This window comes from Anoplopoma fimbria, chromosome 10, assembly GCF_027596085.1.
Source record: "Anoplopoma fimbria isolate UVic2021 breed Golden Eagle Sablefish chromosome 10, Afim_UVic_2022, whole genome shotgun sequence".
NCBI lineage: Eukaryota > Metazoa > Chordata > Actinopteri > Perciformes > Anoplopomatidae > Anoplopoma > Anoplopoma fimbria.
Genome location: NC_072458.1, coordinates 1,133,330 through 1,149,794, shown reverse-complemented (window position 1 = coordinate 1,149,794; position 16,465 = coordinate 1,133,330).

The following is a 16,465-nucleotide window of genomic DNA, read 5'->3' as shown; positions in this document are numbered from 1 at the left end:
TACTGATGTGCTGCATGTGGTTTTCACTTCTCACATATCATCATCGTTCATGGATTGTGTGAACCCGAACACCCATGGCCACAGTTTGTATCTTGATATATTTTCCAACTGAATCAACTGGTTAGAACCCTCTATAAATGTAAGAGTGTGTCATATTAATGTTATAAACTAAAATTATTGATGTTTCATTTCAATGATTTTGTTAAATATTCAGAGATTTTTAACACGCCAATAATGGCAGAAATATAAGAAACGGCAAGGCAGTGTCATTGTTTGTAAACAAAGAGTTAATTTGCTACTGCTCAATGTTTACTTCGGTTTGTTTAAGCTCTTGAACAAATCTTCTGAGCGTGTCCTCTTTTTATCATGTGTCAAAAACACTTAAATTCCCACACCACAGATGAATTACATCACACTCACAAATACCCCCAATGTGCCATAATTAAACATTCAAACAACTGCTAAACCAACTTCCAAGTGTTGTGTGAGCTTAGTGAAGAACAGTATGAAATTCACTGAGCTTTATAATTTTCACTGCAGCAACTGTTAGTTGATTTCAGTATGATCGAAGTGACACTTTTGCCACAAGATGATAGATGGAAAACATTAGCTTTAATGGCAAAGACAGATGCAACAATCCCATACTCTGTATCGTATCTGCCCTGATACTTACCATAATGAATTGATTCCACATTATATGCTGTTTCCAGTGCCAGGGCTCCAAATGACATTTTTTTTCCATTCAAGTGACAAAGTCCTTTACTTGCATTGGCAATTATTACTGCTGTCCGTTGCACAACAAAAAGGCAGTCAGGTGATGAAATTATAGAGCCACAAAGTAAGGAAGTGGTTGAGGTTGATAGATGGGTCAACGAAGCGTACAACTTTCCTGTTTTCTACTGTCAGACAACGTTGAGTTCCTTAAAGCATGACCATAATCATCAATCTCATCAAAAAGGGTTTAATGACTTGCATAACCTTTTGCCTTAGATTGTAAAGATTTTAGAAACATAAAACATTTGGAGATATTCTAAGAAATGACATCACAATAAGCAAAAATACCAATGTAGACACTGGCAGACCATTTCTTTAGCAGAGTTGAAAGCGTAAAAAAACCCATTGGATTTAAATGTAAAAAATGTGTTTTCAAATGTATCGTGGGTTTTGCAGAATTGTCCAATATCAGCAATCTTGTGCAACCACATAGATGAGTTTCTTACTGTGCAGATTTTATGTATTCAAATCTGGAGAGAAAAACTGGGATTATACATATTTACTGTTTGTATAGCTAAGTCCTTATTACATAATGGATTGTACTGGCTACTAGAGCACAAAATGACTTAATTTATATTTCCTGACTTTATTTCAGCCACACAATTTCAAAGAATGGTATACCTCTCACTTGCATTTGTACATTACCTGCTGATAATTAATATTTATGTATAGATGCAATTATCGGCAGGTCTTGCAGATCGCTGGCAACATTTTGCTCCATTTCCCCAATCACTCCAGTTGATTCTGATGACCACAGCATCTCAAAAAGTCAAATAAACTTCAGCAGCACTTAGTGATTACTATTTTTATTTTATTTTTTTCCATCCAGGTACCGTATTCCTCAGTAGTTCTTTCCTATGCCCCTGCTGTTGCTGTATAAAGCACTGCCTGCATGCATTTCAAAGGCTTCAGCATCTTAAAAGGAAGCATCAGTCTCGGATGAAAGCTTCAATGTTGACTGAATCACCCAGCACCATCCCTTTCACTCTCCGAGCACTCCTCCGATGATGACATATGTTCTAATCATTGGGTCATGTCACATCTGATGCTCTCACCAACATCAAAAGTACCAGGTTGAGATGCAGAAATTCTCACAGAAGCAGAGGAAGGAGAGGTGAAACCCGCTTCCTGGATTGGTTATGTCAGGGAGGAGAAGATAACATTTGACAATTCCTTCTCTGCTCTCCCATTTTTTAAGCCCTCCAGGATACAAGGAGGGCCGTGTTGCTGCTCTCTACCTCTGATTATAGGGGACGTCCATTGGGAATTAAGCGAGTGCAGATATTTATTTTCATGGGAGAGTCATAAGGGAGGCAAGGAAGAGGGAAAGTGTAGGTCTCAGGCTAGTAAGATGCATTTTTTTTCAAGATATTAATAGATTGCAGAGCACTGAGTAACCTGACCTAGTTAAAGCCCCTTGAATGGGCTTTGTTACTATACGTTGTGGAGGTTGTGTTCCACTATGGTCCTAAGATTGAATGGAGAAGTATTATTAAAACATTCAAATTTCTGTTGGAAGAATTGAAGTACTTTGTTCTCTGTGGTTTTCTACAGCATGAAATCTATGAATTCACAATTGTTACATATTGTTTCTTTGATAATACCATTTTGCATACACGATTTCTGTATCTCATTTTGATATGTTAAAACTAATCACTTTCCTCATAACTGTTTTGGGTTAGGGTTATGTTTTTATGTTGATTTTCAAATTCTCAAAATGTTTTCATTTGTTGTTTTTTCCACAGTGGCCATGATGCACAAGGATCACAGGATCCAAAGGCAAACCCTGGGACTTAAATAAATACAGAGCTCTACGTTTTGTTTCTCCTGGGCAGGTCAGCGCAATTTATTTGAACAGGTATTTGTTATGCAGATAACGAAGCTGACTAACGACAGGATGGAGTGGGTAGCTTTGGAGTTCTGAGCCTGAATAATACAAAGCCCAGTTGGTTCATAATGTGTTTTCATCATGTATTAAGGTCTAAAGTCACAGTCATAGCTATAGTATGTCATTATAGCAGTAAACAAACACTGTAGATATACAGCTTGTGGTTATTAAAGTGAATACATATTCTGTTCTTTGCCGTTATTCCGAAAAAGACAATATTCCTACTAAGCTATTTACATTGTTAATGTGCAGCTGCGCATACTCCAAATGAATGTGAATTGCCCTGATGACCGGGCAGCGATATTTTTGCATATCGAAAAACCTTTTTATATCAAAATCTTTCATAATGTTTAAAGCATTTGAGTTTCTCCTTCCTACTGCAAATGTGGGCCTTGCTTTTGGACCTGTATCTGTACACCAGCCTTACCACTGATAGTTGGTTTGTGGGATAATCACGGAGCTGGCCGTTAACAGGCAAGAAGCTGTAAGTGTGGTTAAAAACCCCAACTGAGATTGCAATGCGCTTTTTACATATCCAAAAAGAATCTCCTAAAACTTGAATAATATCAGCGAATCACACTTGTCTTAATCTGAGATGCTAAATTCAGAATATCCAAACCTGTATCAAATGCAGAATATTGGCATATTTGGTATAATAGTGAAATATTAGTGTGCATGTAAACATAGTCAGTGTGATACAAATGTTACATTATTTCCAATGCACTCACAGGACTCGGTATAAGCTGCACTGACCTCTTTCAACAGACCCATATGGTAAGGATACCAATTTAAATAGCGAGAGTGGATAAACTTTTATGATGAATGGTATTTTCCATTTATAGCTCAACAGCTGGCTGGTATAGACAAAGCCAACTGCAATGTTACATCCCTATAGAGCCACTGCTAGCTTATAAATGACCATGGCAGTCACTACGTGCTCATCTTGCTATTACTAATACATAATTCTAGCTAAATATGTTCCTTTTTGGAAAATATGTTAATGCCAATACTTTTTTCTTTTTTGTTTGATTTATTTGTTAGATGTCATATTCCTCAGATTTTGTTGTAACGAATGAATTAGTGGAATAGTAACTGGCTCTAACATTAGACAATGAAAGAGGGAATGGCAGATTGATCTCCCTTCCTCTGACGCACACGCACACACACACACACACACACACACACACACACACACACACACACACACACACACACACACACACACACACAGACACACACTGTAACACCCACCTGTTTAAGCCGGTGCCAGCGTGCACCACAGGAACATGGACACATAAACACACATGGACGCACACACACACACACACACACACACACACACACACACACACACACACACACACACCATCTTGGCCACAGTGCACCTGATCACAGCCCACACATGGAGAAAACATACACATAGCTCCACTTGCCAAAGGAAACACAGCATGTTGTGTGAGAGCACTGGATGACTACGGCACTGAATAAAAGGAAGTCAAAGCCTTTTAGTGAGCAGAGAGGAAAAACCCTCGGCTGGTTCTTTGTTCTCTGAGCAGAGTAAACTACATTGTGGTCGCTCAGCTACCTTATACTTGTACACATTATAACAACTCTGTCTCCCAGTAGAGTTCTCATTCCTCTGTAAACTCTTTCACATCTGAATATTCACATCCTGCAATATGTTTTTGTTCCCAGTAGGAAAATGTGGAGGAAAAGAAAACAACACCTTTTTCAATACTTTCTTTTTGACTTTTTGACTCCGTCCCCCCCAGGTAACCCTCGCATCCACTCTCCGACATAAGATGGTAAAAACTATCCGCTCCCAATTCACCTTTTCACCTCTCATAAGGTTAAAGTAATGTGGCACTGCATGCTCCATGCCGGGTACCGCTCTGCCACCACCCTCTTGACCTTATCCCGTGACTTGCCTGCACACACACAAGTTACACCCATTGTTGGTGCATGCGCTGAAACATTCGTATGCATCAATGTGTGTTCTTGCGTGTCATGCCTTCTTGCTCCAGTCGAAGTGGCATAAGGCTGAAGCTCCTTAAGGGACATGACGTCCAATGTGGGAACACACACACACACACACACACACACACACACACACACACACACACACACACACACACACACGTTATAGAGAAATCTCTGTGGATTTTCTTGCATCATTGATTTTCGTCCCTAAGGGAGAAAGCTCTCTGTGTCAATACAGGGGTCACAGTGAACATTTTTTCCATACCCTCTTTAGTACATCTGTTGCTACAGTATGATGGGCTCAATTTTCACACTGGTGTGTGAAAATTGGCATCTTAATACGTTCAATTAGCACAATCAAAACCTGTTTTCAGAAATTGCTCCCGGCTTATCCGCATTATGGTGTGATCACAGTTTGTGTTGTGTAAACATGTGCAGTATGTGTATATCTGCAACAACAAATCCTAGGTGTAATTCAACGTTTAGAAAGTTGGAACAGCTTTAATTATATGATTAGGAGGCAAGAAAAACAAACATAGGCCCGCTTCACTTAAGGCAGTTACACTCTGTGCGCCAACTCTGACTGTTCTTGTTTATCTTCAGCTTGATACAATGCTCGGAAAGGGCCCAAAATTCTTGACAAGTACATGTATTTGTTTTGGAACAACATGTTACTCTCTGAATATGAGGAAGCTGTGTATGTGTGGGTGTGCATGTTTGCGTCAAAAAGGAAAAGTGAAAAGTTAAATCTATCATAAAGCCCTCCCAGTGTTAATAAGCATAAAGCAAACTCTCCCAAACTCCCCAGCCCTATAGGGACCTCTATATATTTACATATTGATGGGACAAAGAGTATTCATTCACATATTTCATTTAGTTGTATTAATACCTTGGAGTATTGAAAAGAGGAAAGCTAATTATGTTGCATTGTTACCATGGTGACAGTGAAACCAGTTGATTTATCTCCTGCTGATTCGTTGCCAGTGAGTTCAGTTTTGAATGTGCCCTGGGAAATGGAGTCTGCAGGTAGTGAATTACAGTGCTGGTAGATGCACTTCCTTGGCCAATATAACTTAAATTCAAACAAACATAATTAGGCAGACTTTATTTAGGCAACCAGATGGAACAGTCATGGTAAATGTATAAAAGAAAAAGAAAAAGAAAGTGCAGAGGCCGCTCAAAGTAGGGTACATTCATCACAGGTGCCTGACCTGATACTGTTCATCAGGCAGACCTGAAAAAGGCCTTAGGACTAATAACATTGTGTCACACAGCGAAGATTTAGAGAGACCTTTGAGCCAAGTTGTGGGAAACTATTATGCAAATGTTGCACATTATCTCGCCTTTCCTGTCTTCTCCATCACCAAAAAATGTCACTAATGTGCTCCGCCTGCTGTGAGGGCTACATACAGACAGAAAAGAGACAAACAAATGCGAGCAAACGGGGAGACATGAGTAACTTCATTTTCTTATTCACTATCTGTCTATTTCTTTCTATTTGTCTTACCGGGTCTTTCATCCACACGCACAGAGACACTTTGTCAGACTGATGTATACTCACGCAAACGCACTGTGTAAACAAAAACGACAGAGTTCAAACAAAAGATAAAGTGAAAGACGCTCCTTTCGCTCTTCATTCAACCAAGTCTGTGAGGACGGATATGCACTCGTGAGCACATGAGCGCCTCCCCCTTCCATCAAGGGGAAGCATACAGGAATAATCATATAGTGGTGAGTAATCGGGTTTGTATTCAGTCCTAATTACACTCGCATCTGGCATTTAGTCACCCATGAGTAGCCAACCACACCAGGATAAACAAGCCACTTGGTATCGCGTCTCTGCAATAACAAGGGTGACACTAGGCCAGGGACAGAGGGCCAACATCCAGAGGGAAGACGAGAAATAAATAAATAAAACTCCCACCAAGGAGTACGATTTTAACTGCCCTTTAGCACACTATGATAATATATCTCTATCAGGTTGAAAAGGTTAATGATGCATGCCAGTGACTCAACAATTACTTTGCCATGTGCTCAAACTTCTAACCTTCAAAAGTCACTCCCCAGACTCCACTGTGAGACAGATCAAAACAATCCCTGTCTCGTTCTCCCACCTACTCATATCTCCAACTCCTCAGCAATGGAGAGCTGCACTTCGAGTGAACAAAGGGTGCTGCAAGACATTTCGAAAAAACAGCCTTATTCCTCGGCAAATTACAAAGCAGCAGTGTTAGGCATCGTGATCACTTCTTCACTCGGCTGAGTGTTTCTGTTTGAATGAAGACGTTTTGTTCTCTGATTAGCTTGCTTGTCTCTGTTGCGATTGCATTGCTTGATACAGGTCAGTGAAGCGCAAGCAGTCGGCAAGGGTGGGAGGCTGGTGCGGTGCGGTGCCAGAGGTTTCTGTCGAATCATTTTTGGTTTTATTAAATGTTTTCTCTTTTCCTTAAATATATGTAATGTTTTCAACACTTTAACTCGCTTGGTATAGGTTCATGGACCTGAGTTTATATAGCTTATTTTTAGTCTTCCCACCTCTCAAAGTGCTGTACACTAAAGTCAACATTCACCATTTACACACATTAATTCAAAGGTTTTTGGATGTAAAAAATGTATCCTAAAGCCGCTACATGTAGTTGGAAACTTGTTGACTTAACTTCCCATAGTTCCAGTTTTATGACGGCTATTCAAAAAAAGAAAAAAAATACAGAGGATCCACATTCAGGTAAATCTTTCAATCATATATTATACTTACTTTGCTGTCAAGTTGGCTGCTGATAGATTTAGTATTTAATAGGAAAAATATTTCAATTATGTTCAGTTAAGATGCTAAAAGACAGCCATTCTGAGCATATTTTAACTCTGAAGTAAAGAATATTTCTTACCATTGCTATGCCGATGACACCCAGCTGGTCTTGTCATTTCCCCCCGGTGACACCCAAGTGGAGGCACGCATTGCTGCGTGCTTGGCTGACATCTCGACGTGGATGGCGACACACCACCTGAAGCTCAACCTGGACAAAACCGAGCTACTGTTCCTCCCGGGGAAGGGTTGCCCGCACCGAGACCTGTCCATCACCATTGATGATGCCGTGGTGACGCCAACTCGGACTGTGAGGAATCTGGGTGTGACCCTGGACGACCAACTGTCGTTCTCAGCAAACATTGCATCGGTCACACGCTCCTGCAGATTCCTCCTCTACAACATCAGGAGGATTCGCCCCTTCCTCACTGAGGAGACGGCGCAGGTGCTCATCCAGGCTCTGGTCATCTCCCGCCTGGACTACTGCAACTCACTACTTGCTGGAGCCCCGGCGTCGGCCATCAGACCTCTGGAGCTTGTCCAGAAAGCTGCAGCACGTCTGGTGTTCAATCACCCCAAGTTCTCCCACACAACTTCCCTTCTCCGTTCTCTACACTGGCTCCCTGTAAGAGCTTGCATCCAGTTTAAGACTCTGGTGCTAGCCTACAGGGCAGTGAAAGGAACAGCTCCTTCCTATCTCCAGGCCTTGGTCAAGCCCTACACCCCCGCCCGACCACTTCGCTCTGCTGCCTCGGGGCGATTGGTTGCCCCGTCGCTCAGAGGTCCCTGCGGGCGATCCACCCGGTCACAGCTTTTTTCTGTCCTGGCCCCTCAGTGGTGGAATGAACTCCCCACTGACGTCAGGACAGCAGAGTCGCTGCCCATCTTTAGGCGCAGGCTGAAAACTCACCTCTTCAAGAAGCACTACCCTGAGCCTTCCTCGTAGCACTTATTGCATTCGTATTAGTTTGTTGCACTTATTGTATTTTGTTGCACTTATTGCATTCGTATTAGTTTGTTGCACTTATTGTATTCATATTAGTTTGTTGCACTTGTTGTCTTCGTAGTAATTTGCTTCTGCACTATACTTTTGCTCTGGTTTATGCTTTTAGATGCTATTTAAGAAAGGAGATGCACTTATGACTTCTGGTGACTAGTAGTTCTCTTGAATACCTTTGGATAAAAGCGTCTGCCAAATGACTGTAATGTAATGTAATGTTTCTTGACAGTAAGCTAAATGGTTGGTTGTTATGCTGAAAGGTTTCTAAAGAAAAAAATATATATAATTTCTAAGGGGCCGCCTTTTTTGGAGTGGAAAGCTTAAGCCCAATACTTGATTTGGTTGTGGGAAGGGAAGTAAAACTGGACTAGAGTTCCAAGGGTTAAGATATGCAGACTAAGCTCTTCACTAAAACTGGAACTGGTAAACTTAGTGGCAGTGGAAAGTGACGTTTTTTGGTTTATTTGAACAAGAGCTCGAACCTTTCACTGAAATGATGAAAGTTGCAGAGACAGGAAGGAGCAGGAGCAACCCTCTTGGAGGTAATTACATGATTTGACAGGAAAATTAATGCAAGATATGACTGCCAGGCATTTTTAATACAGAGAAGCCCGCATAGATTCAACTGAGGTTCCCTCCTAGATTTGGCCCTATTAAAGGTGTTTGACTTGTGCATTAATTCAGCATTGCCTTCAAGCATTGAAGCCTGTTTTATCACCTTGAGTCACATCATGAACACGTCGACAACTTTAGTTGGGAGTGGAGTATGTGGCACTGAGTTGGTTAGCTGCTAATCACAAGGGCTATGACAGGATTGGACAGGGCAAAGTGAATGGACTGAGACCGCACATAACACATAACAAGCACATAACAATGACTATATCCACCTGAACTTAGGTCTGCTTGTTTTGAAAAGTATATTGTATAGTTCTGCAATGCCAGCAGGGGTGGATTAGCCGTCTGGAAAAGTGGGTGTTAACTGGCTGATTGGTCGTCCTGCTGTAGAATGGTTGGCCAGCCTCCATAGATCTTTCTACATTTTCAACTGTATTTTAGAACATTTTAAATGTGCTGAATTGACTGCGTACATTCTGACCAATCCAACTTGACAAATTAGCATTATACTATACTAAGGTGAGGTAACATGTTTTGTCTACTTTCAATAATTTATTACATTAAAAAATCCCAAGAAAAAACCCCTAGGAACTCAATTTTAAACAATTAAGATACTTTTAGAATTAATCATAATTAATCAATTGTTTACATGTGTCCTTATCCAAAGAGCACCTCAAATAAAGTCCTACCTAAAAAAACCTTCAAATATATGTTTGATAAGTCTTCAAAATATGAAATTCCATTTAAAGGGGGCAGCAGAGTGGGGCAATGGTTAGTGCTGTTGCTTCACAGCAAGACAAAGTTGGTGACTAGCTGGGATACACAGCGGATTAAGCTTGGAGCCCTAAACAGAGCAAAACTCTCTGCTAGCATGCTCACTATATCAACTTAACTACATGATGATGTTGTCTGCAGCTTGTTGCACATCCCAGGTGGCCAAAAAATCAAATAAAGCAGGTTTAAATCTTGATGGTACTTCTATTTGAATGCCAATGTAGCCTTCAAGGGAGTTGACCTTATTAAAAAAGCCTTGCTCAGGTCAAGCAGTAATAATGCATAGATCGCAAGATCAATAACGAGCACCCAATAATAAGGTCAGACTACAGTAAGTGGGAACATAAAGGGGACGTGTAGGCAAGTGAAATACCTGTGACTATATAGCTTTGGCATGTAACTGAACAGAGAACTCCGTCGAGGGCGTTCTATAACACTGCTCCGAGATGCATTTAGGGCAGCTTGTGGCAGGAGCTAATGAAATTAGAGCTAGTTGTCAAGCTGTAGCTGACACTGCAAGCTGCTGCTATTAGGGATGTGCTGCTAGAGATTGGGTTTTGGCTTGGGGCAAGTGTGATTGACGTGGGTACGAACTAGCACAACGACAGTACATAGTTTTCATGCTCTCAGATTATAAAACTAATAATGCAACACGTGCGCCCTATTATCGGTCGTGCATGACCAATGGATTTGGGAACATCGCTGATATGGAAATGCGTGCAATCTGTGTATGTGGAGCATGCCTGGAAATGACCAAGCAAGGCTGATGCAGAGACTGAGTTGGCTAGGCTAGCGCGGTCATGGAAGTGTAAGTATGGGCATCTATTATTCAAGACATAATTATGCAGTGGGCCGCTTTGTCAGCCAGTCAATCAGAACCCAGCTTTTCATTAGGCTGCCTGTCATTGCACTGCGCTGGAGGCATGCCTTTCACACACACACTACACGCGCACGACACACACACACCCACGTGCACCAATGCCAGTGAACACAGACACACACACAGGCACACACACTATTCTCTCTGCCGATGTATCATTACAAAAACAAGAGGAAGCGTCAAGACAAAAGTGGCGGGATGACTATTGCTCCTTCCTCTCATTTCCCTACTCTTTCGTCCAATAAGCCCCCACTGAGACTCAATTTAACTGTCAAAAGAGTCTGATTGGATTATGGTAGAGTGAAATTTCAGAACGGCAGAGTGGAATAGAAGGGGGCAAAGTGGAGGGGGAGGGGAAAAAGTGGGTGAGCAGCCCTTGGATACAGAGCAGCCTGGCATCTCTAGCCTGCAGGCAATGCAACTTCCTTTATTGCACAAGATATTGAGGGTAGTTTTACCTGGTTTAGTGTAGAACAAGCATTATTATAACATGATGGATTCAAGTGCAAAAAAGTGTTATTATGCTCTGTAGGGAAAAGCATGACAGAGTTAAATTATTAACTTGCACTTACTTTTCGATAAGTCCTGATGTCTTATGTACAAGTCTGCACACAAACTCTACTGTATGTATGACACATCGCTGACTCTCACTAGTTGCATGTAAAAAGAGCATAAGTTACTCCCAAATAGAATGAGTCATGTCCAGGGTAGATTCCTGCATGTTTCCAATTGAGGGAACAAGAAGTGTTTAAGTTTCCCCTCGTTGCCAACATAATCCTGATTTCATCACAGACTTCCCCAGTAAAGCACATTAGCTGGATGAAATGGATAACCTGATAAGTGAATGAAGTTGATCACATCAGGAACCCACGGGATATTGTTGTTTTGTCCAATAAAACTGCCTACGGGTGCTTTCACACGCTTTTAAAACAAGCTCAGGTCTCTCTGTTGTACTGGGGTATCACGCAGACACTGGTGCAGAGTTTATGATTGCAGACATGTGATTTTAGCATGCTTTCAAGACCTATAAACTACTAATGAATATTGATCTTGAAATCTGTTGAGGAAGACATCTATTGATCTGTATAAGGCCATGTATATATTTATGCAAATCAACACTTATGTGCCACCTGCAACCACACCCAAAAGGGATGTCAAAGTATACTGACTGACTATTTAGTACACTTACATTAATTAAGCAAGGGCAAAAGTTAATCCACAGTGTTGAGTTGCTCTTTAAGTAATTTATCAAAAACAAATGTCAAACTTTCTTGGTTCCAGTTTGTCCAGTGTCAGGATTCAGGGGCCACTTTTGGCACCTAACAACTTCAGCACTGTTCGACGCAAAACATTTTTAGCTAATTGAGAACGTTATAAGAATACCTTTTAGTATAGTCGCTTGGGATACAAGCGTCTGCTAAATGACTGTAATGTATGTAAAGTTGTAGCAAAGCGGGGTAAAACACTCTTCATACATCATTTTCTCACTAACAGTATACCTGCTAAACATCAACGTGTTAGCGTGCTGAAGTTAGCATTTAGATCAAAGCCCCACAGTTTGTTACTCGTGTCACAGAATGGCTAGCATAGCTGTAGATTCCTAGAGTTGTTAAGCCATCGTTGACAAAAAATGTCTACTTTAAAGATGACACTAATAGACTAAATCATTTATCAATTAACCCAAAATAATTGATGGTTTCATCCACAATTAAAATTATCATTTGCAGCCATACTTTCTACATTATATCCAATTAGAAAAATGGTTTACAGCCCAGCAAAGCTCAAACTGGTAGAATAGATATCCACAAACTTAAATCTATGCAGAGGACACTTGATTTTAGATTTCGGTCTAAAGGACTTTCATCGGAGCATACAGGGTTCAGCTGGAATGGAAGGTGTAGGAAGAAACAAATCACATCCCAATCACGGTATGTATGCAGTAGAGTACAACCCAGCAAAGCAAAAAAAAATAAAAAATGTTCAGGTAAAGAGTAAGTTTTGGTCCTTTAGAACAATTCATAGAGCATTATCGGCAAACGATATCTCACCACAACAAATCACTGAATCATATTCACTTTAACTTCATCTGTTTGTTGAAAAGTGTTTGGATTTCAGCTGTGTAACACATATTCTCTCATATATAAACTTAAAAATAAACTACAGGGCTTTATAGCTTTGCATAAACCCTATTGAAATACATATTGTCCCCAGGGACTCTCTTCATTGAAAAAGGCGAAGTGAACATGGTATGAATAAAAGGGCAGGGAGGAGAAGAGATGAGAGAGAAAAGCAGGCAGAAGGTCAGTGTCATGGTGAGAGGAGGACTATGATAGACTGATAAAGGGAAAAAAGTGATATATTAAATTGAAAGGGGAGAGGTTAGACGTTAGAAAACATGCTAGAATAACTCCCCAATGTTCTGAGAGTAAAAAATAACAGAGACATAAAGCACTTCTGCCATTTTTGATTTGACAGTAGGGAGAGATTTCATGAATATATATATCTACATCTTGCACATGTGTTTGTGTTAATCTGAATGTTTACTCTCCTTTTGACCAAGACGTCTCATTACCAAAATGTGACGGTTGGTGAGGGTGGGAGGAAGAGGGGGTCCATACTGTAGACCTTGGGATCAAAGCCATCAGCTTTCACTCCACTCCAGAGAGGAGCGGCACACAGTAATGATGTTGACTCAAGTCTGATTCAATGTGTACACTTCCTCGTCACTCGCCTGTGTGCCTAGAGAGGGGAGGTTTGCCTTTGTGGATGTTTCATTTTGAGGAGGACTGTGAATAATCAGGGGAGTGACAGGGGGGCAACAGTGAGAACTACAGTACACACAGGCCGTCAGAAAATGTTTGAATTATGTTGTCTAATTGGTGCCCAATATGTTTGGGAGCAAACAAGACTAAAGAGACCAGTTAGATAAGCTTAGCAACAGTGAAGTCAGTCACGGAGTGGCATAACGTGTTTGTTATAAGAACAACGTCTTCATGAAATACTGTAAATTGACTTTATTATATATTTACTTCTCGGTCAAAGCATCCTTTTCTGTAGCATTGCACCACTGAAGGTATTTCCCTGACTTCCCCCTCTGACTCAGAGCAAATGAACGATGAGTTATATATCTTTGGCTGTTAAACAGTTATTAAAATTGTCAACAGATTTATTTAAACAGTGGAAGACAGAGCCAACAACACATGAGCTGGTTGCCTGCAGGTATGTGTGGAAGCTAATCATGAGTGTATTTAGAAAATGGGGGAAAACTGCTTCATTAGCCAAGATGTTTAACAAACAGAGCGGGAGAGGAGGCGGGCACACAGCGGGCGATGTGCTAGGAGAGAATGGTAGAAGAAAAGAAAGAGGCGATAGTGTAGGAGTGGCAAAAGAAAAAGAGGAAGGTAGATGTAATTCCCTGGTTTTGATGACAACATTTGGAGTGCTGTTATAAAAGAAAGATTACATGGCAAAGATCAATTTGAAAAGGAAGTAATTAATATAAGAATATAACCAGCAAGCAGACACAGAGCAACATTAACATTCATTTGAGTTTAGGGAAGCATTTAGTGAGTTTTTCAGACTCTTTTTTTTTTTTTTTTTTTTTTACTCCTAGAGCTTCCTGTTGGGCCAGAGAACTAACAAAAAGAGTGAAGACTAAAACGCCCTATAAATATGAGGGGAACCGTAGAGTTGGGTGACAATTCTCTGTGCGTTCATCACTCCAAGGAACTTCACATCACACATTCTCATTTGATCAATTGTTAAAGGTTCTCTAATGGGATTCAGAGCATTAATGCAGCAACAAAAAACAATTTACAATGTAAAGATATAGTGGAGTAGTAATATCTACCTGAGCAGAGAGTTTGTCTGAGCTTGCACTGGCTAGCTCATAGCTGGCACTCTGAACTGGGCTCATATGGCGGTAACAACTAATAATGCCAACCCTACCAACACTGTCGTCACGGAAGTGTAGCACCCACTCAGGTTCCCCCTCCTCCGTTAGCTCTCTCAGCTATGTTTCCGTTGTTTGCAATGTTTGTGCTGTCAGCACCGTTGGCTGCTAAGTCTTTTCTGCTATTCTTCTTTTGTAATCTTTAATGAAACTCTGTCACAATATTTCCTTCGGGATTAATACATTTCTATCTTCTCCTATCTTATCTTAGTGCCAGTGAAACCACTACAAGTACTTGAAAGTGGTATGAAAGTGGTATAACCTCAAAAGGGGACTACACTTGAATGGAATGGCTTAAAATAGAGACTTCATACATTGTTAGTTGGCAGTGCAAAAATGAGCAACAAATGAAGGCACGATAAAGGAAGACAGGAAATGATGTGTCTTTCACATACAAGATGAAATACTGCAAATGTCTACCCTCACTGCAAAACCTGCCGACACCTGCCTTGTAGCTTATTAAAGCTATTATTTTGCCCCTCACATATATTTCCCATCAATTTCTCTCCTCTCCCCACTCAGGGAAATGTCAGGAGACAGTGTTTTTGCCCTTGGTTTGGATTAACGGGGGTTGGTTTGCCAAGAGCCTCCAACTTGTCAAGAACAATCCCATTTTAAGAAAAAAAGGTTTTGTTTTATGGATAATGTCACCTTCCATTTTCTTGGAATGTTTTATGAAAATGTTTTATAAAAATGTTTTATAAAAATGTCCATTTCATTTAATGTGTTTGCTAGTTTGTTTTGTTTGTGTTGAGACATGGTAGTTACTGGTCTTTCTGCTTTCTTCTTTTTTGTAGCTTTTTTTCCGATTTGCAAAATTGTTTTTGTTGTGTCATCAAAGCCATCAACATGAACGAAAGAGAAATAGTAATGAGTCAGCAGCGAGGACAGAGGCCTTGACTGCCTCTTCATCTGATAACGCTTTTGATCTGATGTGTCACAAGATGATGCACAGTTGCCAATCACCTCTCTACTGCAGCATTCAGGAAAAAGCTCACGCGCTGGTTCCAGCCATGTACAGGCACAACCAAGCTAGTGTTCTACTTTTCGTTGTCCCATTTGCCGAGACCACTCGAACCAGCCTCCAACCTGTAGAACACAAAGCCGAGATAAGATGGATTCAGGCATCCTGTCTCTCTTTGTGTTTCCCAAAGCAAAATGTCAACAATACGAGGCGTCTTGGGTAGTGGCTCAAAACTAAATACCTCTCCTCCACCAGTCCGTCTGGCCTCAGATCCCCTTTGATGCCATGTCATTCCATTAAAGCTCTGAAAGGATCTGGGCACCATATCTTCCATCTGCTATACTGCAGTCATGCAAACGGCAATGATGAGCTACACACCGATTGCCTAGCCTCAGAGTGTGTAGGTGTTTGCAAGTGAAATCTAGAGTATAATACACAAGTCTTTGTGGACAATAACCGTGTACGTTTGTGTCTGTGTAAATATGTGTACTGGTGCAGGTAAGAGGCTGTTGACAGACCTCCTGGCATTGTGCGGAGCGCCTTGAGTGACGGGCGGTATTAAAAGCGTCAGAGTTGGGCGACATGACTGTGATAAGGAGCCAGTGAGAGTCATCCTCATTAAACATCAATCCTGCACGGCTTACAAGCTTGTTGCCCTGGGCGACACCCTGCATGAAACAACAACTAATGCAAAAAAAGGAAGGAGAAAATAAAAGTTTTTCTGTGCTTTTCAGCCGGAGGTAATTTGATGTCCTGTTTATATAGATCTGATGAACACTGAAGCATTTTGACACTTCTACAGTAAACATATGAGCAGATTAAGCCTAGTGAGAGG